Source organism: Chiloscyllium plagiosum, chromosome 12 (genome assembly GCF_004010195.1).
Source record: "Chiloscyllium plagiosum isolate BGI_BamShark_2017 chromosome 12, ASM401019v2, whole genome shotgun sequence".
In the NCBI taxonomy this organism is placed as follows: domain Eukaryota; kingdom Metazoa; phylum Chordata; class Chondrichthyes; order Orectolobiformes; family Hemiscylliidae; genus Chiloscyllium; species Chiloscyllium plagiosum.
The window spans coordinates 59,545,669-59,572,785 of NC_057721.1; positions in this window are offsets into that span (position 1 = coordinate 59,545,669).

The window sequence follows — 27,117 nt, forward strand, 5'->3', positions numbered from 1 at the left end:
TGTCCCCACCAGTATCCCTCCACTGACACTCTCATTTGTATGGCTGAACTGGTCCTCACCCTCAATAATTCCTCCAGACCAAAGGTGTTGCCATGGGCACCTCGATGGGCCCCAGCTATGCCTATCTCTGTTGGCTACGGAGAATAGTCCACCTTCCGCAGTTACACCGGCAACATTCCCCAACTTTTCCTCCACTACATCAATGACTGTATCGGCGCCACCTGGTGTTCCCACGAGGAGGTTAAACAGTTCATCAACTTCACTAACACATCCCACCCTGATCTTAAGTTCACTTGGACCATCTCTGACACCTCTCTCCCCTTCCTGGACCTCTCCATCTCCAGCAATGGTGACCCTTTCAACACGGACATCTTCTACAGTTACCTGGACTACACCTCCTCCCACCCTACCTCCTGTAAAAATGCTATCCCTTAATCCCAATTCCTCCACATTTGCTCCCAGGAGGATCAATTCCACCACAGAACACACCAGATGGCCTCCTTCTTCAAAGACCACAATTTTCCCTCCCATGTGGTTGATGATGCCTTCCAGCGCATCTTATCCACTTCCCACACCTCTGCCCTCAAACCCCACCCTTTCAACTGCAACAATGACAGAACTCCCCTGGTACTCACTTTCCACCCCAGCAATCTCTGTATACATCCTCTGCCATTTCCACCAGCTATGGACCCCACCAGCAGAAATATATTTCTATCTCCTTCCCTATCCACTTTCTGTACAGACCATTCCCTCCGCAACTCCCTTGTCAGGTCCACGCCCCCGACCAACCCCTCACCCCCCCGTCCAAGCTCCCAAAGGAACCTTCCACATCCATCAAAATTTCACCTGCACTTCCACACATGTCATTTACTGTGTCTGTTGTTCCTGATGCGGTCTCCTCTACATTGGGGAGACTGGACACCTCCTCGCTGAGTGTTTTAGGGTACATCTCTGGGACACCTGCACCAACCAACCCCACTGCCCCATGGCCAAACACTTCAATTCCTCCTCCCACTCCGCCAAGGACATGGGTTTCCTCCAGCGCCACACCCTCACTCCCCAATGCCTGGAGGAAGAATGCCCCATCTTGGGACCCTCCAACCCCATGGCATCACCATTACCCTCATTTCCCCTCTCCGCACCTTATCCTAGATCCAACCTTCCAACTCGACACGGCCCTCTTGACCTGTCCTACCTGTCCATCTTCCATCCCACCTATCCACTCCACCTTTCCCTCTGACCTATCACCTTCACCCCCACCTCCATCTATCTATCGCATTTTCAGTTACCCTCCCCCCAAACCCTACACCCCTCTCATTTATCTCTCCACCTCCTTGGCCCACAAGCCTCAGTCTGATGAAGGGTTTATGCCCGAAATGTTGATTCTCCTGCTCCTCGAATGCTGCCTGACCTGCTATGCTTTTTCAGCACCACACTCTCAACTGAGTACAAATGGTGCACCATGTCCCCAGGTTATGGATAGATTTACTTCCATTTGGAAAAAATATGGACTTATTAGCAATGGGCAGCATGGCTATGTGCAGGGGAGGTCGTGTCTCTCAAACCTGATTAAAGTATTTCGAGGAAGTGACTAAAGATTGATGAAGGATGGAAAGTTTATATTCTCTGCATGGGCTTTAGCAACATCCCTTAGGTCAGGCTGATACAAATGTGGGATCTGCAGTGAGATAGTAAGATAGATACAGAACTGGCTTGGTCATGGAAGCCAGAGTATCTGTGGAAGAGCGTTTTACTGACTGGAAATCTGTGACCAATGGTGTTCCTCAAGGATTTGGCCTAGGGCCTTTGTTGTTTATTATATATAGAAATAAATTGGTGGAGAATGTAGGTGGTCTGATTAGTAAGATTGCAGACGATACAAAGATTAGAATTAGAATTAGATAGAATTAAATTCTATTGTCATGTGTACTCAAGTACAGGGATACAGGAGGACAGTGAAAAGTGTACTATGTCAACATTCCCAGTGCTATGTTAGGTACAAAGTAGAAAAGGAAAGAAATAAAGTTAAATGTTGAACATAACAGATTGGGGGAGCTGCAGGTAGTGAGGAGTATTGCCAGATGACACAACAGGACACTGACAGGCTGCAGTCATGGGTGGAGAAATGGTAGGTGGAATTTTAATCTGGACAAATGGAAGCAGATGCAATAGCAATGTTTAAAAGGCATTTTGACAGATACATGAATAGGTATGGAATAGAGGGATACAGAATACATAGAAGCAAAAGGAATTTAGCTTTAGAAAGATGTCACGTGTCTGCATTGGCTTGGTGGGCCGAAGGGCCTGCTCCTGTGCTGTACTGTTCTTTGACTTCAAAACTCTTAACCTTATGGTGATGAACAAAACTGCAAAGATCAGAGAGTCAAATCTTTCAATCAATCAATCAACATCTTTCTAAGTTCAGGTCTTTACAGCAGAGTAATGAATATCTGGGCTATCACGGCTGACCCAAAAATCCATTTGTCTGTTAACCTAAGTTCCAGAAAAGCATAGCTTTTGATCAACAGCTCTGACTCTCTGAGCTCTTTTATCAATTGCATATTTTATTCTTTAATTTTTTAAATTAAATCCAGCACCAAATTACCCAGTTAATGAACAAGATTAAATAATTTCAAATACTTTCAGCCTCTGTTATTAATATTTTAAAGGTCTGGATGATTGACACTTTTATTGTCCTCTATTAAAATAACTTTTAAAAAATATAATGTAAAGTTATGAGTGAATGACTGATTTTTAAAACTCTGTTTAAACATCATTTTGTTACTATAAGGGTAATTGGTTCTTTGCTATACATACTGGGTCAATGGACATGGAAGGTTTTTGTGATCTGTTTAGTGGAACATGGCTTCAGAGGCATGAGTGCCCATGGCGGTTGTCGGAATTGGAAGGTTCATGGATAATAGCTGAGGAGCCATTATTGCAAAAGGCCTTGAGTACAGAGGCAAGGATGACTTACTGCAATTGGAAAGGCCTTGGTGAGACTACACCTGAGTATTGTGTGCTAATTTGGTTTCCTTACCTAAGAAAGGATATACTTGCCATTGAGAGTGTGCAAGGAATCATCAGCAGACTGATTCCTGAGATAACAGGATTGTCATACAAGGAAAGATTAGTCTGGCTAGTCTTCTATTCACTGGAGGTTCCAAGAATTAAAGTAAATTAAAAATTTAATTGAAATGTACAAACTTCTGACAGGACTGGACAGACCAGATGCAAAGATGATGTTTTCCTTATCTTAGGAATCTAGGGCAAGGGATCACATTCTTAGGATCTGTGGTAGACAATTTATGACAGATGAGGAGAAATTTCCTCCTTGAATCTGTGTAATGACAGAAGACTAAGAAGGCCAAGCCATTTAATACCTTTATGAGAAATATAATTTTACTTCTAGATACTCTAGGCATCAAGGAATATTTGGAGAGAATAGGAGAATGATTTTGAGAGACAGGATTGGCCATGATCAAATGGAATTGCTTTGAGGGCTCAATGAACCTACTGGCCTATCCCCACTATTATTTACACTGTTTCTTTGTTCCATTATTGCTGGGGCAAAGTCACACCGCACCAAGACAGGCCTTTTAAATTTTACACTTTGGCCCCCAACTGTCCCATGACCGCTTTTGACCTTTTCTTCCTGGATCACCTAGCCTGACGACAATCTGTACCCACCTCCTGGCAATGAGATGGCACTATGTGGACACTTTCTCCAAAGCAAACCAGATTTTTCCTGATTTCTGCTACTCCAAATTGCAAATCCAGGTCCAAGAGTTGTGTTTCCTTTGAGTAATGTATGGAAATAAGTTCAAGGAAGTTGATGTCATCTGTCCCAGAACAGACATTGTTTTAATGACAGGATTCTGTCACTGCCCATGCACCTTGTCAGTCTGCTAAGTTTAGAAGAGTTTTGCAAGTTTTCCTTTCTGTACCTTTACGTAATACAAGAACATAAGTCGGTGAGGTCATCCTTCAAAGGCAGGATGCTGATCTTGGGAACTTAAGGAAATTACGTAATTAAGAAAGAACAAAACACAAACAAATAACACTGTTTGCAATCTTTCCAGTCTCTAATACATGGTCTTAAAATATCAAAAGCTTTTTTATAGACAACTACAATTTACAATGGAATAAATGTTTTGGTAGATGTTAAAATTGGTCTTCAAATTACTGGTTGAATACTGAGCAAACAAAATACTTCTTATGTATATTTCACAAACCCAAGACCCAGTGTGCTGCATAAATTATTAAAATAGAATGGTTACAACAGGAACTACTTTCAATCACAGGATGTTGAGTGATAATCATCTGACACGACTACCTCTGAGAAAATAAAGGTTAGTGGCACAATCAAACTGTAAGATACACAAAAGAAACTTGATATCTTTGACTTGACTGGTGTTGCCTTGATGAATACAAACAAAGCTTGAACCATGTGAGCATGTGACTCCTCTGCAATTATAATGATGCTGTAATTTTCTCTTGCATTGCTGAACAAATAGAACCTGTGTGGCTGGCATGACAAATGCAGGAACAAGCTGTTTGATGTTAACCAAGGCGCTTGTTAATACAGTTTTAACTAATTTTATTATACTCTACAGCCTTTAGCATAATGGCAAACAGCCTAGCTGTCAGTCCATATAATAATTCAGATCATAATCCTGAATTAAACATAATTAGAACACAAGAAAACATAGGGAGAGCTTGGCACTTACATGGAAAATGTGCAGGATTCCCAATTGCATACTTTACTCTATTAATTTATCTTCCTAATTAAACATTGTACACAGATCCTCAAAGATAACAAAGCAAAATTTATGAATATTTTTGGACTGATCAACCATCACCTATTTGTCTCCAGGTTACATTCATCCAAACACTTTTCAACAGAAGAATGAATTGTTTATTATGTACTGTGTAGTTCTATCAATAATGCTATTTTCAAAATATTAGCTACAAAGTATGTTTCTGGAGGACTTTATGCATGAATGGTATGTGTGACCAGCAGCATATTTTGCATCAGGAAAATAACAAGATGCTAGTTTACCTGCTTGTGATGAAATACTGCATCACTACTATAACAACAAACCATCATTTTCCATTTTCACAGCATCGCTACAGTGCGGAAACAGGCCATTTGGCCCAACAAGTCAACACCGAGCCTCTGAAGAGTAATCCACCCAGACCCATTCCCCAACCCTATTACTCTACATTTACCCCGACTAATGCATCTAACCTACACATCTCAGAACACTATGAACAAATTAGCATCGCCAATTCACCTAACCTGCAAATGTTTGGATTGTGGGAGGAAACCAGGTTTCCTCTAAATCAGGTTCCATGATTAAGAACCACATCAAGACCTAATGGATACATAATTTGGATATTGCTTTAGGAGAAGTGACATTTTCCATTTTGATGTTAAAAATCCGAATGGCACTGAAAAAGGGAAAATTTGATTTGAAAAAAAACAGAGCTTTTCCAGTAACCTGACCAGCATCCTCTCCTCAATCGAGAGAAGATTAACTGATCAATCATTACCAATTGTAGGTTCTTGCTGTAGTCTTTGTGATGCAGCAGCTGTATGTGCAGTAAAGGCAGATTTTTGGCAGATGTTTTAGGTGCTTTTTAAATGGAAACCTATTTATTTGAGGTAGCTTATTAAGAGAGTGCCCAAGTTACTATGAGTTCTAACATTACAATGTAATTGTGGGTATTTCCTTACTATTAAGAGGATATGTGCAGTTTTGTTAAACATAGCTAAGTGCAAATACAGGTGATTATGAGCAATATTACAGCCTGAAATTTTATAAAGAACGGAGATGATGCTATGTTTATGCATTGTACATTTATGAATGGTTTATTTGCACAACAGGTGGCCTGGTACGCAAACAAAGCAAATAACCTGCTTCCTTCCACCAGTTTAGAACAAATGTCATATTGGCAACATTTCAGCTAGTTCCCCAATAAAGTTTAGTAATCAATGAAACCAGCCCAAAACCATGGTGGTAGTGCCTGATACAGGCAATGTGCAAAAATTAGTTCCTGTGAGGGGTCCTCCCCCCTACCATAGGAGAACTGTTGAGACTCATAGTCACTTCTGTCTTGGAAGACAAATGTATTAAATCAGGAAAGTGGCAGACTATTGTTGGGCCACTCATCTCATTAAGGCCGATTCAAATGACAGGTTGATTAATCAGAGGCCAACAACACCCAGGAATCCATCCAGGAGTGGTGGCTGCTGGAGGTAATACTATGAAGCCTTCACTCAAGATTATCATTGGATCCCGGGAGAGAGGTGACGGGGATGCACTGGGGGGGGTGGGGGTAGTGGTGCAGTTTATTGTGAAGGAGAATCCTATGAGGCAGAAGCTGTTAGGTTGCATGCAAGGCCAGTGCTATTCCACTTCCTGAGTTCCTGTCAAAGAGGGATCCCTGTGGTAGGCCACTGGCAAACTTTCAGCCATTAAAAGGGACAGGAAGTCAGTGTGAAGGCCATTAAGTCAATGAGGCACCACTAACCCCAAATGCTCTCAGGAATAATTAGCTTTAAGTGAGTCAGTGGTGAGCCTAATTGATATTCCACAGACTAATCAAACAACAGCTTGATATAGTCACTCCCTTGATATCACACTTTATATACAGTATCCCAGTTACCATAACCATCATCACTATCCCTGGGTATGTCTAGTTCATTGACAGAACAGTCTCTGCAGATGCAGTGACACAGTGAAGTACAAATGGGAGGGATTGGGCGTCAACAATGATTCCATGCCACATGAAGACTTATGGTATCAAATCAAACATGTGCAAGGAAACCTCCTGCTGATTACCATTTAACGCCCCACCCCATAGCTGACAGTGCTTATAAAGATGAAGCTTCACCTTTATTTATGGGGCACTGCCGCTGTACTAAATGGCACAGAATTCCTTTTGAGCCAGCAACTCCAAAGTAGGCATGTAGGAGATGCTGTGAACCATCAGCATCAGCAGAATTGTTTTCCCCTACTCTGCCGTTACCATCAAGCGGGGGTATCAACCCTGGTGCAATGAAAAATGTTAGAGAGCATGCCCGGAGCAGCACTAGATATTGCTGAAAACAAAAGAGGTGAATGTGCATCACAACACTGCTGGCACACCAAATAGGAGACGCAGCATGTAACAGACACAGCTAAGCCCTCTCAACAATGGGTCAGATCTTGTAGTCAAGTCAAATCCAGTCAATGATTTTATTTCTAGTCACTCATGGGAGATGGGTGTTGCTGGCTGGCCAGCATTTAATACCAGTCACTAGTTGTCTTTGAGAAGCTGGAGATGGAAATGTGTTGCTGGAAAAGCGCAGCAGGTCAGGCAGCATCTAGGGAACAGGAGAATCGACGTTTCGGGCATTAGCCCTTCTTCAGGAATATTGCTAGATATTAGCACTAGATATTGCTGAATAGCACTAGATATTGCTGAAAACAAAAGAGGTGAATGTGCATCACAACACTGCTGGCACACCAAATAGGAGACGCAGCATGTAACAGACACAGCTAAGCCCTCTCAACAATGGGTCAGATCTTGTAGTCAAGTCAAATCCAGTCAATGATTTTATTTCTAGTCACTCATGGGAGATGGGTGTTGCTGGCTGGCCAGCATTTAATACCAGTCACTAGTTGTCTTTGAGAAGCCTGCGCTTTTCCAGCAACACATTTCCATCTCTGATCTCCAGCATCTGCAGACCTCACTTTCTCCTTTGAGAAGCTGGAGGTGAGCTGCTATTTGAACCGCTGCAGTCCGTGTGCTGTAGGTAAATCGACAAAGCCCTTTGGAAGGCAATGGTGGTGGACAATGAAAAAATTAACAGGATGTTGAGGTTACACAAAAATCACCATCCTCGATGATAGGGGAGACCAACATTTCAGTTCAAAAGACTAGGCGGAAATATTTACACCAAATGGGAGAGACATGGTGACTCTGTGGTTAGCACTATTGCCTCAAGAGCACCAGGTGCATGTTCAATTCCAGCCTTGGGCAACAGTCTGTGTGGAGTTTATGCATTCTCCCTGTATTTGTGTGGGTTTCCTTCCACAGTCCAAAGGTATGCAGGTTAGGTGGATTGGCCATGCTAAATTGCCCCATAGTGTCCAGAGATGTGCAGGCTAGGTGGATTAGTGAAGGGAAATTCAGGGTTACAGAGATAAGGTAGTGGAGTGAGTCTGGGTGGATGCTCTTCAGAGGGTCGGTGTGGATTCGACTGGCCGAATGGCCTGCTTCCACACTGTAGGCATTCTATGAATCTTCAGCCAGAAGTGCTGAGTGGATGATGCAGCCAAGCCTCTCCTAAGATTTCCAGCATCACAGATGCCAGTCTTAAACCAATTTGATTGAGTCCACATGACATTAAGCAAAGGCTATGGGTCCTGAAATTATTTCTGAGAATAGTATTGAAGAGTTGTGTTCAAGTACCAGCTGCATCCCTAACCAAACTGTTCCAGTGTGGTTTCAACTCAGCCACTTACCCAACCATGAGGCAAATTACCTAGTTATGTCCTGTTCACAAAAAACAGTACAAACACAAATCTGGTCAATTACCACCCAATTATTGTACTCCCAATCATCAGCAAAGATGTCATCAAGAGCTATGAAATGGTACTTACAGGTCGTTATGATATAACATGCATTCCATTAACGTGAACATGTGGCAACATGATTGATGAATTGGGTACACTGTTTCTAAAACGCGAGCTTTTAAAATGTGTGTTGGCTGCAATTCGATTACATTGCCAACACATTAAGTGTTACACAAGAACGCAACTATTGCGTTATAGAAGAATTACCTGTAATGGGTATTAGCCTATTCACTGAGTCAGTTTGAGATTCCCAAAGCCACTCAGCTCCTGACCTCATAACAGCAATGGTCCAACATGAACAAAAGAGCTGAACTCCAGAGGTGAGGTGAGAGTGAGTGCTCTTGGCATCAAGGTTGCACTTCATCAAGGAGCCTTGGCAGAACTGCAGTTAGTCCGAATCAGGGGGAAAAACTCCACCTTTGGAGTCATACCTGACACAGAGAGAAAAGATTGTGATTGTTAGAGGTCAATCACTTCAGTCCCGAGACATCTCTGCAGGAGTTCCTCAGGATAGTCTCCTAGGCCCAAGCATCTTCTACTGTTCATCACCTACCCTCCATCATAAGGTCAGAAGTGGGGATGCTCATGGCTGATTTCGCAATGTCCAGTCCATTTATACATGCAGCAAGACCTAGTCAATATTCAGACTTGGACTGATATGAGGCAAGTAAAAATTGTGCCAAGATAGGATCCAACCATCTCTTCTTCATAATTAACAACAATACAATCACTGAATAACTCTATTCTTGTCATCCTGAGGGTCACCATTCATGAGAACCTGAATTAGACCAGCCATATAAATATGCGGCTACAAGAGCAGGCCTGCAGCTGGGAATTCTGTCAAGATTAGAGTAGTGCTAGAAAAACACAGCAGATCAGACAGCATCCGAAGAACAGGAAAATCGACGTTTTGTGCAAAAGCCCTTCATCAGGAATTCTGTGGCAAGTCACTCATCTGCTTACTCCGCAAAACCTGCCCTCCACTGAAATGGGAGTATGTTGCTGGAAGGGCACAGCAGGTCATGCAGCATCTGAGGAGCAGGAAAATCGACATTGTGGGCCAGAGCCCTTCCTCAGGAAAAATCTCTCCACCCCTGAGGCTCCCAGCCTCATTCCTGATGAAGGCCTCCGGCCTGAAATGTCAATTTTCCTGCTCCTCAGATGCTGCCTGACCTGCTGCACTTTTCCAGAAACACACTCTCAACTCTGATCTCCAGCATCTACAGACCTCACTGTCTCCGCCACTGAAAAGGCACAAGCCAGGGGTTTGATGAGATATTTTCCATTTGCTTGGGTGAATGCTGCTTCAATAATTTTTAAGAAGCTCAACACCATCCAAAAAAAGCAGCATGCCTGATTGACACTCCATCTCCCACCCTAACAATCATCTCCTGATACTGGCTAGGCCATCTCCGAGGCATTGCTGTGTGGTCTGGAGTTACATGTAAGTCAGACATGTAAGAATGTCAATACTTTTTTTCCCTAAAGAACATTACTGAATCAGATGAGTTTTAACAAGTATCTTAAATAATTTCATGGTCACCATCACAAAGATTAAATTTTCTTTTAATCCTAAATTTGTTAAGTGAATTTAAATTCCAGCAACTGCAGTGTTGGGATTCAAACTGGTGTCCCCAGTGTGTTAGCCTGGTCTTTTGAGTTGTTCGTCCTGTGACACCACCACTGTGCTACACCTCCTACTATGAATAGTAGTGCAATTAGATTACTAAAGCAGATAAAGCATATCTAAGTAAATTAAAATATAAGAACTTGAACAACAAATAAAACTGATGCGAATGCTGCTCAGAAATAATCTCTCCAAGATAGTTTTTCCACTGGTTTACCTTCACTCCACAATTATAAGTCACTGGCACAGGACAATCATACAAACATATAATGGCTTGTATCAGTCCTCATCCATGATTCAGATCCTGGGAAGCTATGACTACTGTTAGTGCTGCATCCGGGAAAGCCTGCCATCAGGCAGGAACTCAGGCCACTGGTGGGTGAAGGTGGGGTGAGGGTTTTAGGAAGGGGCTTGCTGGACAGGGTGTGTATCAGGGTCAGAAACAAAGTTTTCAGCAACCACCTCCCTTCACAATTCAAGGGCCCTTAATGAGATGCTAATTGCCCCTTCTGGAGTTTCGAGAAAGATGTGCTGCCCATGTACAAAACTTAAGGCACTCCTACCTTCCAGTGAATTGAAGACCCACTGTGAGTGGGCAAGATTCTCCCATTGGCCCATTCCCGTACAAGAGCTCATATGTAATCCCTATGTAGATTTTTATTGCCGGTCTAAATTAAGACCAGCCTGTGGTCTCAGACTGCTAGAAGAAGTATTTAGTCCATCCAAGCCTTGCCAGTTAGTAATGGAGAGAGGTAAAACACCAAGGATGATCTCCCCACATGGTACGAGCTATCTTAAGAACATTATCACCAATGACTTTAGTATCTGTAACACCTCTCACGTACAGGAAGAGATCTCAAAGCACTTTACAGTCTGTTGGTAGGGAACGATCTGTCATATAGAATACCTTAGGAGCAGAGAAAAATAATTGCAGAAGGGTAAAAATAGTCATCTTTTTGCAGTAACGTTCAACTCTCTTATTATATTCACACACCATTTTTCAAGCCGGTGATTAATTGGTAGGATGCTAGCATGATTTCTAATTGAAGTGTTGAAGTGCTTGAAGCTCCAAATAAAATAGATAATCATCATTCAGATTGATCTTCTGAAATACAGCATAAAATAAATTGTAGATATAATATGGATGTTAAAAATGTCAAACCTTAATGGCATTTCAGAACTTATAAATATTTCTAAAATAAGCTGTGCCTTATTTTTATATCGGTGTTGCATGGATATTCATCTGCCTTTTTGTCCCACTTTCTTCATGACATTAGCTGGCTTTCTATAATTTTTTGGCTGTAGATCAAAGACACTCAGTCAAGTACCACTTTCTTAAGTGTGCAATTGCTTTCAACCAAAGGACATGTGCACAATTCACAGTAGATTGATGGTACTTACTGTATCCAGAAGCAATAAAACACTGACTATATAGTCACTTACAACAGTATGACAGCTACCTGTACATGTCCATCAGAGCTGTCACTACATCAAATTCTACATGGCCATCTTTGCTTTCTTCAACATATTAATCACTTAATAACCCTCAGAAAGACAATAATTTCCTCACTTCACGGTCATCCATTTCCTCTATGTCTTTTTCTAAGCATTATCAGTCTCTTTGGTGAAGGAACATTTTCCATCTGCTCAATGTCTTTCAACTCACTTATTTTCTGTTTGTCATGGTCAGCTTCACAGACAAATCATTTAGATTAATCTTCATATCTCCTAATGACATCATCACCTTTCCTGCCAAGTCTGACTAAAACCAATCAATAATGTTGGCATGTATGAGAACGTATGAGCACTACTGACTGATTTCCTTATATCTTTCAGAATAGAACATTCTAACAGCAAAGATAAAATGAAAAACTAAATGTGAACCAAAAACAAAAGAATGCCATATCAAGTTGCAGTTCAATCATGCATTAAATGTCGGAAAATATTCTTAGGCACTTCAAAGTAGCATAATTAGATTTTTCAAAACTAATGCTGAGTCTTAGAAGGTGATCAAACATTTTGTTGAAAGGGATGTTATCAGAGGCCTTAAAGTAAAAATGGAGAAGTAGAGAAATTAGAAGAGGGAATTCCACATTAAAGGGCAAACAGCAAATGGTGGAGCTGCCATTGGCGATGGAGTGGGTGGATGCACAAGAGACCAGAGTGGCATGCACAGAGACTATCCAGGGCTGCATTGTACTGGAGGAGGTTTAAAAGTTGTCCACATTATCAAATCTTATGTTACCTTTTTGGCATAGTCAGCAGGATTTCATAGACAGTCATGGTAGATGAGAAGGAATGGGTGTTGGAAGAGTTGAGACTGTCAATATCCAAAAGGAAGCTAAAAATGTCTTGAGATCTTGGAAGCTCAAGTATTGGCAGAGAAAATCAAACCTTTAGGTCAAAGCCAAGCAAAGGTTCTTCACCTGTGTTCCCTCACTGTTATGAAGGAAGGAAGTGGTACCTCTAAGGAGTAGGAAGATGAACAGATTTTGGTTGGGGAGGGTGGGAGGGTTGGAAACCACCTGATGATGCAATGGTTTAGGACTAGTTGGGGATGACCTATAATATCCAAGGGCTTCAACCTGAGTAAGCAGCCAATGTTCATGATGGAGCTCTGTGCAGGAAATACTGGGGAGACGTACAGATGTTCAAATAATCCCACAGCAGGTCATTGAGGCATTGACAAGGGTTTAGGGACAGCTATAGCCTGACACAGCTACCACAGAGGATTTGTGGGTATGAGCAAGCTGAAGTGGAAGGCTTGGTTTCCATATACCAGGAGCTTGCGAAGTTGTTTCACCGTATTGTCCTTCTTAATCTCTCATTCAAATTGATCAGGGATAGGCAGCTGAAGGTCTGTCGAATGGAGGCATTAAGGGATGAGAATCTTTAAATGGAATTCAGGAGGCTTAATAGTCACAATCCTCAATTGCTTTTCTTTAACACATGGAATTACATAATCCAGAACCTGGGAAAAACTCAGGCAGCTGATAGTTACCATCAGGAAAGAGACTGCCAGCGGTCAGGGATGGTTAGCTCAGACTGAAGAGTCAGGCAGAACAGATTTCCACATAGCAAACACAGGTCCAGTCTTGTGTGTTCTATCTCCACAATAAGCCTTATGGCCAATCCCAACCGAGGGATGTTCCAAAGCTATATGGGCTTTGTGACAGGGCTGAGCACTTCAGACAAGACTGCTCTCACCAACCATTGCCACCAAGTTAAAAATCACACAACACCAGGTTATCGTCCAACAGGTTTATTTGGAAGCACTAGCTTTTGAAGAACTGCTTCTTCATCAGGTATTGTGGAGCAGCATCATAAGACACAGCATGTATACCAAAAGCTTACAATGATACAATAATACATTGAACAAATCTAGATTGTTAAATCTGTCACCTTTTAGAATGTATTTGCTGGTTTTGGTTCTTTAATATGTAAATCTCAGAACTTCTTTTCAGTCACATTCTCAAGATAATTTCAGTTTTATAACAAAGGGTGACACTTTAGCTCAGACAATGCCTTAAAGGCATGATTCAGACTGGTTCTATTTCCCAAATATTATATGGATTCACTGCCTGCAATGACTGCTTGCAGGTTCTGCGTTTTTTCGGCAAAATGGAATGTATCTGCAAATATAATGCTATCAAGCACAGTTGCTCTATGCAGTGCCATAGCCTTCCCTTCAGGTACCTTCAGGAAATGATTCAGTTCTAAGGTAAGTGATAGAAACTTTCCCTGCTGTGTGTATGAAATTTGGCAAGGTATCAGCAACATGCCTCTTTGCACAAGAGTGAAGATGTCAACTGTTACTCACCAGTTTTGACATGAGCCTTTTGCTGTGGAGTGTGAGCTGATTGATATCTTTCTTCTCGTATACAGGCGACACAATTGTGCCAAGACCTCTAGTAGCTTGGTGATGGTGAAGGAATACACCAAACAGGGCAATTGATTAGTCCAAAGGACCCTCTCTGGAGGAAAGAGTGTCTTCAGGGGATGTCATGATTTGGAGGTGCCGGTGTTGGACTGGGATGGACAAAGTTACAAATCACACTACACCAGGTTATAGGCCAACAGATTTATTTGGAAGCACTAGCTTTCGGAGTGTCACTCCTTCATCAGGTGGTTGAGGCCAGCAGTACTCCGAAGGTTAGTGCTTCCAAATAAACCTGTTGGACTATAACCTGGCCTTGTGTGATTTTCATCTTTAGGGGAAGAATGCCTCATTGGTCGAGGGATAAGACAGATAAAATATTTCTTGAACCAGATGTAAACCATACGTGTAATTGTCCTTAAGTACTTTGTTTTCTTTGTTTTACCTTAATTTTGCTTCATGGTTGTAATGATTTGATCCCAGTGGAATAAAGATCTTTGGGCTGTTCATGTGATCAAATCTCATATTACAATTGGAGAGGTAAAAATGTAACTAAGTGAAGACCATCACTTTACATCGTATGATGGAGAAAAGGAACAGCGTGGACCATCATCACATTGTGGAGAAGTTGAACAGGAAGTGGCGGAATTTTGCAACATGCTCACAAATTTGAAAATACACAGCGTGTTCATAATATCTAACAAAACAAGAAATTAGTTAACATCATGTTATAACCAGGGCTCAATGGAATATAAGTCCTCCTCTAGATCATAAATAACTCTATGCCTCACTTACCCATTTAAAAAATGGATAAATGTGGGATGCAGCAATGATCTAATGTTGGTAAAATAATGTAAAGCGTTGGAGAGAGACAGTTCACAGGTTTAAAGTGTATTGTTTCAGTAGAACAGGAAAACTGTTCAGTTTATTAACAGTCTGATACTCTAACATTGAGTTAGATGTTCGTTTATCTCCATGTATAGCTAACAAAACAAAATGTTATTTCTCCCTAATCTCTTTTTCTAATAGAATGTGCATCAGCTAATGGAGATGTGACTTAGCAGCCAATTCAATATCCACTTAAAACAGCTTGCTTAATAGGTACAATGAGATAATTACAGTTTTGTCACTCTCATAGAGTCTTCATTTGAATAACAATTTTATTTTTATAAACCAGTTATTTGCTGTGTTTTTTTAAAGTTAACTTATTGTGAATTTGTAAAGTATGCATCTTCTTCCTGAACGACAAACTATACTCTTAATGCTAGAAGTTAGCAAATCTTTACGAAGGAGAGATGAAAAAGGAAAACATTTTATGATCTTTAATTGACGACAAATTTATTAGAAAGACAAATTTTGCTTGACAAACCTGCTGAATATATTTAAGGTTGATGAAGTGGCATTGTTACTGGATGAGCAATTTGAAACCCAGGCTAATGCTCTGGGCATGTGGGTTCAAATTCTACCATGGCAGTTGGTGAAGTTTCAAATCAATAAATCTGGAATTAAAAACTAGTCTAATGGGAGCCAGGTAACTACCATTGATTGTCATTATAAACCATCTGTAAAGAAGGAAATCTGCTGCCATTACCTGGTCTGGCCTGCATGTGACTCCAGACTCACCACAAGTGGATGAATCTGAAATGCCAAAGCCACTGGGTTATTTCTAATCATTACAATGTCAAATGAAACAAACAAAACTGGGCAGATCACCTTGCATGGGAAAATACATGAGAACTTTCAACAGCTCCCACAGACCTGTCAAACTAGCAAAGCTGTCCTTACCAAAACATAGGGGCCTGTGCCAAAACTGTCCCACAGGCTAGTTGAGCAGAAGCCTGACATAGTTATACTCATGGAATAATACAGATAAATTTCCAGACATGACTGTCGCCGTCACTGGGTATAACCTATCAAACCAACCATGGCAGTAAAACGGTGGGAGAAAGAGTTGCTGTGGGAATCCTTAATATTGGGGAGCTGGCAAATTGGATACACAATTGACTTGATGTAGGAAGCAGAGGGTAATAATGGAAGGATGCTTGTCGGACTGGAGACCTGTGACTAGTGGTGTACCTCAGGGGTCAGTGTTGGGCCCATTGCTGTTTGTTATCGATATCAATGATTTGGATGAGAATGTACAAACCATGATTAGTAAGTTTGCAGATGACACTAAAATAGGAGGTATCATGGGCAGTGAGGAAGGTTATCAGAAATTGCAGCAGGACCTTGATTAGCTGGAGAAGTAGGCCAAGAAATAGCAAATGGAGTTTAATATAGATAAGTGTGAGATCTTGCATTTTGGAAAGTCCAATCAAGGTAGGAGTTTCATAGTGAATGGTAGGGCCATAGTGAGTGTAGTGGAAGGGAGGGACAATGAAGTTCAGGTTCACAGTTCTCTGAAAGTGGAGTCACAGGTAGACAGGGCAGTGAAAAAGGCTTTTGGCACAAGGGCCTTCATCAGTCAGAGCATTGAGTATAGAAGTTGGGAAATTATGCTGCAGTTCTACAGGATGTTGATGAGGCTGCACTTGGAGTATTATGTTCAGATTTGGTCACCTTGTAATTGGGGGAAGGATGCTATTAAACTGGAAAGAGTTCAGAAGAAATTTGCAAGGCTGTTTCTCAAACAGTTTGAGTTATAGGGAGAGGTTGGACAGGCTAGGACTTTTTTCTTTAAAATGTATGAGACTGAGGGGGGATCTTATAGAATGTATAAGATTATGAGAGGCATGGATAGGCTGAATGCATTCAGTCTTTTTCCCAAAGTTTCAGAATCGAGGACTAGGGAGCATCAGTTTAAGGTAAGATGGGAAAGAATAAAAGGAAACCTGAGGGGCAACTTTTTTACATAGAGTGTGCTATACATATGGAATGAGCTGCCAGGAGAAATGGTTGAGGTGGGTACATTAACAACATCAAGTATATGGATAGGAAAGGTTTTGAAGTTTATGGGCCAAGCGCAGGGAAATGGAGTTAGCATTTGGTCGGCATGAAGTAGTTTGGGCTGAAGGGCCTGTCTCTGTGATGCAGGACTCTATGACCCTATTGACTTTGAAGCTCATGAGAATAGGCTTGATATCAGGCCAAGTTTAGACAAAACAACCTCTTGCTGATTAGCACCAACCCTCTCAACTGATGAAACAGTACTTTTCCATGTTTGACATTATTTGGAGAATGTATTAAAGGTGACAAGGGCACAAAATGAACACTGGCTGGTGTCATCAATAGCCATCACCAAGAGTGGTCTAGCATCACAACTAGTGAGTACTAATGGACATAGTTGCTATAATGGGCCTGCAGCAGATGGTGAGGGAACTAACAGGAATGCAAAATGTATCTGACGAGATCTGCATCGATCTACTTGTTGCAGATATACCTGACTATGAGATAATCATAAGAATGATCACTGCATTGTCATTGTGTAGACACAGTCCCACGTCACACTGAAGATACCTTCCATTTCCTTGTGTGATATTATCACTGCACTAAATAGGATGCATTTTAAACAGATCCAGCAACTGGAGACTGTGCTTCAATGGGATGCTATGGACCATTACATTCAGCAAAGTCAACCACAATCTGTAAGCTTATAGCCTGGCATAATGACCACTCTCTAACATTGCTTTCCAATCACCAAGCTCACTAATCCATGACCTGAGTCTGTCTGCCGTCCTGGAATTCTGGTGAGTTCGTCCAGCAGCAGCCACTGTCTTTCACCACATAGTGCTGTTGCTGAGCATAACAATGACTGGATTTTGATTCACCTCTGATTGGCTCCAATTGGCCTCTGATGACTTCCACCCATGCAGACCTGATTCCGGGGGAAGGCATGCTGGTGGCTTGTCGCTGCCTGATTGGCTTGTGATTTGCAGATCTTCCCAAAAGGGAATAACATAGGTCATCCAGCAGCTCTCAACTGGTATGTAAGGTCTCAACCCCTGAACCAAGATTCTTCCCTTTGTTATAGTCAAATTCCTGAAACTTTAAGTTTTGTGATCGTTCACAGAGAACGTCATCCCTCTTTTTAAAAAAAAATGGTTTCTTTGGGGATTGTAGCATCAATGAATCTAGATCTTTTAGTGATTGGAAAAGTAGTATTTGTTCAATTAAAGAGAACAGCTCAGTAAAGAGTCTGGTGTGTAAATACCATAAAGAGGTCAGATTAGGATCACAGACCTAGTTCCCATTTGCCCAAGTGGCTCTCTGACGACAGACAGATTGCTGGGAGAAAATACTGAATGGATGGCCAAATGTCCCTCCTCACAAAGAAAGAGAAACATGAGTGAACAATACTGTACTATTATTCCCAGAAAGTAGGAATGAATCAATCTTTTTTCTGTGTGGCAAGCGGAGGACTGCAGCGACCAGGGGTCCCAACTATTCATGATATGTATAAAAGACTTGGATGAGGGAACCAAATGCAATATGTCCAAATTTTTAACAACACTATTAGGTGGTGCTGTGGGGATAATGCAAGCAGGATTCAGAACAATCTAGATAAGTTATGTGTGTGGGAGAACACATGGCAGATGCAGTGTAACTCAGATAAATGTGAAGTTATACAATTTGGTGTGAAAAGCAGAAAGGCAGAGTATTATTTAAGTGATGGCATATTGGGAAGTGTAGATATACAAAGGGTGTCCATGTACACTGGTCAATGCAAATAGATAGGCAGATACAGCAAACAATTAGAAAGGCCAATGGCATGTTGTCTTCATTGCATGAGGATTTGATCAAAAGTAGGGATGTTTGACTGCAGTTATAGGGTCCTGGCAAGATTGCATTTGGAGTATTGTGTGCCGTTTGAATATCCTAACTTGAGAAAGAATACACTTGTTACAGAGGGAGTGAGGCTGAGGTTCATTCAGCTGATACTGGAGATGGCAAGGCTATCATATAGGGAGAGGTTGGTTCAATCAGAATTTATTCACTAGAGTTTAGAAAAATGAGAGAGGATTTAATTGAAATGCCTATAATTTTAACATGGCTAGATAGGCAAGATGGGAGAAGATGCATCCCCTGGTTGGTGAATCTAGAACCAAAATCTAGCCTCAGGTTGTGGTCAGCCATTTAGGCCATTCCTCTTCTCCACTTAGAGGGTGCATACCCTGTGGAATTTACTGCCACAGAAGGCTGCGAAGGCTAGGTCATTGAGTTTGTTCAAGAAAAGAATTAATAAATTTTTAGACATTAGAGCTATCAAGTGGTATGACGAGAAAGTGAAAATATGGTACTGATGAAAGATCAACTCTGAACATATTGAATGGTGGAGCAGGTTCGATCGGCCAAATAGCCGAATTGTAGCTTCTCCTAGTTTCTATGTTAGCACCTGGTTAAAGAGCAGAATTGAGGATAACTAACATCATCAGAGAATTTTGCATTGAGTGAGGTAAACTATTCGGGGGTGGAATTTTCAAAGAAGAGCCAAATGAAAAATGTTCCACAGAGTTGAGCTGTAGTCGCTCACGGATTTTCAAACTACTCAAAATAACCTGTTTTGATGCTCTTGGTGCTTGCCAGAGTCACAACAGGAAATACTGCAGCCCTACCTCACAAAGTTTTGACCATTGATTTTATTGATTGGAAAGTTGTCATGCCTATGTTCTCTGATGCAATGTGGAATTGCAAGGGGGGAATCTCCACTCAGCTTTTCTATCATATAATGTTTTTTGGTGTATATTTTGACAACCTCTGATTGATAACACAATGTGGATTTTGTTGTTTGCACATTATCTCCTATCACAAATCACAGAAGTAATTCTGTACTTGTCAGTTGGTGTGTGATTGTATCAAGATGATGTATCATGCCACAGCCAAATTCCAAACATGAAACAAAGCAATTTTGGATGAGCTTATTGGCTGTTAGTGTTGAGCTCTGGATTGAATATAAACATGGAGAAGGAGGTGACGGTAGCATGTGGAAAGTAAATCCTATATTTATGGAAAATAACAAATTGTTTGAAATGCCTGTTGCTAGACCAGTCATCAGTCAGGGCTGTTTACAGCAAAGTCCTGGATTGGCTAGAAGTCTGTTTTTATTTTGCCTTTTTCAGGTAAAGACAGTAAATGGTCAGAACTACATAGGTTTCACTTATGAGCATTAAACAAATCATACAGTGATCTCCAGAAGTGATGACCCCTCTGCATTGAACTCCAGCTAAATTTCGCAAAGCAGACGGTGAATCTTTTAGTCATAGTCATGCCAGAAAGTCTCAAGAACACTTGCAGATTTTCTCACTTGACAATGAATGGGCATCCCTTGGAAGAGTTGGCTGCAAGTGGCTACAAGAGAAGGTCAGAGTCTAGAAATACCGCAATGCGTAACTCATCTCCTGACTAACCAAATCCTGTCCACCATCTTCAAGGCACAAATCAGGAGCATGGCGGAATACACCCCACTTGCCTGGATAAGGGCAGTTCCAACAACATTCAAGAAGCTTGATACCTTCCAGGACAAAGCAGCCTGCTTTATTGGCATCACATCCTCTCGTTCCACACTCATGCACAGCAGTAGTAGTGTGTACTATCTACAAGATTCACTGTAGAATTTTACCCAAGATCCTTAGGCAGCACCTTCCAAACCCATGGCCACTTCCATCGAGAAATAAAAGGACAACAGATATATGGGAACACCCTTACCCTCAAATACCCTCAAAGTCACCATCCTGATTTGGAAATATGTTGCCATTCCAATGCTGGATCAAAATCCTGTAATTCCCTCCCTAACATTGTCAGTGTACCTACAGTACATGGATTGCAGCGGTTCAAGAAGGCAGCTTACCACCACCTTCACAAGAGTCAATAGGGACAGGCAATAAATGCGGGCCCAGCGTTGTCTCTTTTCATTACTGCCAGTACGAATATAGTATCATTAATAAAAAGTGAATTCGTGAAACAGATGACAAGACCAACAAAACAGTGCAAAAGTAACTAATCAGCTTATTACTTTTCAATTTACTGTTGTCCACTCTCCTCTGAGGACTTCTACATAACAATGCGGGTAAAGAAACTGATTTGAAATGGTGGCAATGCATCATTGTGCTTGAAAATTGATGTCGCTGTAATTCTGATTAGAAACAAAATCCTATGGCAGTGGCACTGAATTTTTAATGAGTCCTAATGAACATACTCATTAGTGTCACAAATGGCAGAGCAGTCATTATCTTTATCAGTTGCTGAACCCCATTACCTTTTGCTGGAAATAGATACTGACTGATGTATCTGGTCAAAGTGGAATGGGGTAGCACTTGGGAAATCACAGATCCTGAAGACTTTTCGTCTTTTTCAATACATTGATTTTACTTCATGTAACTAAAACGAAGATGCATTATTTTGGCAAAAAAAAAGTTACGACCCAAAAGAGTTGAAAAATGCAGCATTAGAGACAGACTTAACTATTAACTGGGAACAGGTTTCTTGCTGATAAAGAACAAATGATTTTAATCATATGTGACAGTAGTGTTTGGAAAGAAAAAAACTTTCAACATTCTCTCCTGATTTTATTGTAGTTTGGTAATTTTCCCATGGGAGCATAGTCCCAGATTGGTGGTGCCATTGCCTTTTGATAACAATATATGCTATACATAAAGAGTCCACAATAGGCCAACACCTCCATGATAGTTGATGGAATTTAACTTTTCTTGATTAATAAGAGAGTCAATACTAGGGTAGGTGGAACTGTGGAGTTGAGGCCATAATCAGATCAGCAATTATGTTGTTCAATGGCAAAGCAGGCAAGAAAGAATGCTCTCCCCCAGAAGGCAATGGAGGCCAAGTCTCTGGATGCTTTCAAGAAAGAGATAGATAGAGGTCTTAAAGATAGTGGTTATGGGTATAAGGCAGGAACAGGATACTGATTGTGAATGATCAGCCATGATCATAATGAATGGTGGTGTTGGCCCAAAGGGCCAAATGGCCTACTCCTGCACCTATTGTCTGTTGTCTATTGTCTAGAAGGGCTGAATGGTCTCCTCCTGCTCCTTATTCAAATGTTTGTATGTTTTCTTATTTGTATGAAGATACATTTAGTTAAAGTTGACTGGGGAAAAGGCTTAAAATAAGAGGATAGATATGCAGTGGAGGTAGATACTTAACAAAGATTTATTTCATTGAAGAAAATTGGTGTTTGAGAAAGATAAACAATTGTTATTGAATAACAAGGTTAAGGAAAATAATAAATTGTTGTGAAGATTAGTTATAGATCTGAAAATTTTGAAAAGTTTAGAAGTATGTGAAGGAGAACCAAAAATATAGAAGAAGGATAAAATAGTTTATAAGAATAAACTAACAAGGAATAAAAAACAGACAAGTGCTTCTGGAATTTGGTAAAAAGGAAGGGAGTAGCTAAACATTTAACTCTTAGTGATTAAAACTTGGAGATTAATAACGGTAAATTAAGAGTGGAGGGGCCAAGAGGCTACCAATGCTATTGGCACAACGAAAGGACCTGTATCTCGAGAAACAAATTTAGAAATTTCTGGAAAAGCTTAGCAAGTCTGGCAGCATCTGTGAAGAGAAATCAGTGTTGAAGTTTTGGGTCCAGTGACCCTTCCTTAGAACCCTTCCTGTATCTCTAAATTCTTGTCAGCCTCCCTGGAAGAGATGGATGTTGCTGTGGGAGTTCAATGAATTCAAGGACACCTCAATTTAGAAGCACAATTACTGGCCTCACACCAATCATCAAGTAACTGGCATTTAGACAGTAGGTAGATGAATTGTCTTCCTGGAGAAACCGTGTCACTGGATTAACTTTTATTAATTCCTGAATCACAGAATTGTTATGTGCAGAAGAAGGCCAAGTGGCCCATCAAGCCTGCATTAGTTCTATTATCTAGTGCTAATCTTCTGCCTTTTCCCCAAATGCTTGCACACCATTACTATCCAAAACATCACCTGTTACCTTCTTGACTGCTTCATTAAACATGCCATCACTACATTTCCAGGCAGTGCTTTCCATACCCTAACTACTCACTGTGTGAAAAAAAATTCTCACGTCATCCTTGCTTCATTTGCACATCACTTTAAATCTATGTCCTCTCGTTCTTTTTTTCTTTTATGAGTGGAAACAGCTTCTCCTTGTCTACTCTGTCCAGCCCACTCATGATTTTAAAAACTTCTATCAAACCTCCTCTTACCCTTCTTCTCTCTGAGGAGAATGGTCCCAACTTCTTTCATGCCAAGAGATTATGGAGGTTGGGACTGTTTCACACTGAAGGTTCTCACTCCTGGAAACATGCTCCTGGACTCTTTCCAATGCATTCACATGTTTTCCGAAAATGTGGCAACAACTGTACACAATACTCTAGCTGAGCAAGTTCAACATCATCTCCTTCTCTAGTACACTATGCCCCTATTAAAAAAATTGAGGTTACCATATCCTTTATTAACAGCCGTCTCCACCTGGACTGCCGCCTGTGCATACCCTCTTTGAAGCCTCTCAACCCAATGGCCACCCTGCATTGAAGTCGTTGTCTCTGGTAGGGACAGATTTGGCAAAAACAATCTGGGGAGAGGTCACAACTTTGTTGCTAATTGGTCCTCAACCAAGTTATATTGACTGACAGCATGCACGGAGCACGCAACCAAACTGTTTCCCAAGGCATCTCTGGAAAAATAACTTGGATATCGAAATGCAAGGGGGAGTCAACCTGACATTGATACCCCCTTCTTCCTGGGGCTGGGAAAATTCAGCATAAAGGCTCTGCAAAAGAAATATGGATAGTTTGAGTGACTGTGCTACCTGGCAGCATCAGAAAATGTGAGGGTGTCCACTTTGGGAAAAAGACGAGAAAACCATTCTTTTTTAAATGGGAAGTGACTTGAGAATGCTGAGGCACAGCTAGCCTTGGGTCTTTCTGCATGAATCATAATAAGTTAGCACGTGGGAAGGCAAATGGAATGTTGACCTTTAAAGCAAGTTGAAGCAATATAAAAGTAACAAAGTCTTGCTAAAACTGAACACCACATTTAGAGAGACTACACCTATTGCACTGTGCACTTTTTATCTTATCAATTAAGGAAAGATCTACTTGCATTTGAAGTAGTTCAGAGAATGTTCACACACATATCTGATTCATGGGATGATATTTATTTTATGATGATATGTCAAGATAGTTGAACCTGTATGCATTGAAGTTTAGAAGAATGAAAGGCGGTCATGTTGAAACATACAGGATTGTGAGGGAGCTTAACACGGAAGATGCTGAGAAGGTATTGCCCCTCATGGGACAATCCTGACTTAAGGAGTATAATTTTTTGACAGTGATGTATCTTTTGAATTACAGACAGATTTTAGAACTATAAGGGAGTTAAGGTTATGAGAAATAGAATGTAATCAGAATAGCTCCAATCTTATTGAATGGTAGAGCAGAATCAAGGGACCATGTAGACCTTCTCTTATATCTTATATTGTTGTATTATTATCTTCAATTTATCCCCACACTCTGTATTTCTGCAATAATTTATTATGGCAACATCTTTAATGACAAGTCTGAGCCTTTTTTACTCTTTCTGCTTTATATTTCATATATTTAGCAATTCATGGAACAAAAATTATATTCCTATAGTAAAACATTATCCTGACAGTGTTCACCTCTTTAACATTTTAGTTATGATAAAGGATCATTTTTATTCTGTCAAAGAGAATCTTTGGTAATCCTCCTTAATGCTGTATTTTAATTCACCTTAAAAGCTGTTTTGTCCCTGATGTTAGAAACTGCAGTAGAGTAACAAGTTTGATTGAAATGAATTTTAATGAATATTTTTTAATCAGTAATAGCAAAAAGGCATTGCTTTTAATATAATTAATGTGTTGGCATTATGTAGCTACCTCTAATAACAATGAATTGACTTGGCATTTGATTTAGGAAACGTGTCACATGGAAAAGAAATCTCAAATATCATGGTAAAAATCGGAAGGCTTTCTGACAATCAGGATACACTATCTTGTTAATTAAATGTAGAGTAATTCCACAATGAATAAATTAGTCTCTTAAATCTCATCACTTGGCAGATATTATATCGTGAACACATACTATTTTTACCAAAGCATATTGAGTCAGTATAATGCAAGTTTCAACTAGCTTCAGTGGAAAGACATGAAATGGCGAATTGGTCTTATTTAAAAGTGCGAAAATTGCTCCTTTGAAATGATTGTAAACTGTAGAAGGAGAGCATATGCATGCATCGTTGATTCAGAGTGTGATTTTTTTTAATGGAGGAGCTACTAAAAAAACTAAAATCATGGTGACTCCTTCAACGGGTCTCCAACCCCAGCAAAGCAGTAAGAAGGTGGACAGAAATTAACAAAAAAGGTCAAAAGGGCACAGAAGGTACTTAATAATATGCATTTTATGATATGATTTGGAGATAGATGTGTTGGACTCGGGTGTACAAATTTAAAAATCACACAATACCAGGTTATAGTCCAACAGATTTAATTAGAAGCACTAGCTTCCGGAGCGACGCTCCTTCATCAGATGGTTATGGAGCGATGCTCCGAAAGCTAGTGTGCTTCCACTTCAACCTGTTGGACTATAACCTGGTGTTGTGTGATTTTTAACATTTTATAATAGATTTAGACTCTCACTATACCTTAGATACTTACCTTAGACTGCCTTTATGCTTTGACCTGAAGCAATAATACTTTCCTCATGTGCCTCTTTTTCCATGTTACATATGATGAAAGCATTGTTGGGATATCTGCCACATTGATGTCTAGTCAACCCATTTTCCTGTGTAGTTTTAACACTTGACTCTGACTGGGTTATAATTAGAATGTATCTAATGAAAAACCCAAGTAAATAAAGAATACTTGAATTCATAAGGCAGAATTATTGCAGAACTGTAATGTTTTAAAACACTTACCACTGATAAGGTACTTTTGAAGTGAGGTCATTGTTGTAATGAATGGGTGACAGCAATGTGGTAAAAATCAGACAAATGTTTTTGTGATGGTTCATTATGGGTGATATGCATTCTTTTGTCATGTGGTTTGATGCCACGATGTTAGTTTGGGCTCAAGAAAGAGTGGTTTAACAGAAGAAAAAGTCACAACTGTCTTCAGTCTTAGACTACACGGTCGGTTCTGCTAGAATGTGTGTTTCTTCAATAAAACCAATTGGCTTTAAAGCGATTGAAGAATTTAGACTGCAGTTTGTAGAATGTGAACTTTCTTTACCTGACTTGGCTGTAAAGCCATTCCGGCCCCATTAGTTTAAACAATGCAGCTAATGTGTGATTTTCTTAAAACACAAGATCACACAAGAATGGAGGTATCGCATTATATCAGAACTGACTGTATATTTATTCTAAATACTGTAGTATCTGGTAATCATAGGTGTACCGCATCTGACTTATAATTACATTAGGTTAGGATGAAATGATCTTTGTGTGTTCATGTCCTTGTGCCTCTTAAGACTTAATTTAACTTAACTTTTAACTTAACTCCTAATTCTAGCATATTTAATCTCCACTCACCTTATGCTCAGTGGTATACAGCTCTGAGACATCATCACAAGGTTACTCCATGGTCCTGAAGTTTTTACCACAGCATACAACAGGGATAATTCTCTGCTTAGTTTCAAAATAGGGCCATCCTGTCTTTTATGTTAACTCAAGCAGGCAGTTGAGGCCTCAGCTTAACACCTTACCCAGACAAAAACGCAGCTTCAACAGCGCAATACTCCCTCATTGGTGAACTGCAGTGCTAGCCTTAATTGTTATGCTCAAGCCTTGGTATGGATGATTGAGAGACCAATGCTATCAATTGAGTCAGAGCTAATACAATAGGGAGATGATTGACAAGTTGTTCTCCCAACTCAAAAATTCTCCGGTGTCAGCTCACTGATCTGACTTCTAAGATAAAATAATACTTCATGTGTATACAACCAAACGTATCTTTCATTGATAGAAAGCTTATAGTAAATGGAATTATTCCAAGATTTTGAAACAGTAAGTGGATAGTCCAGTATGGGAGGGGGCCA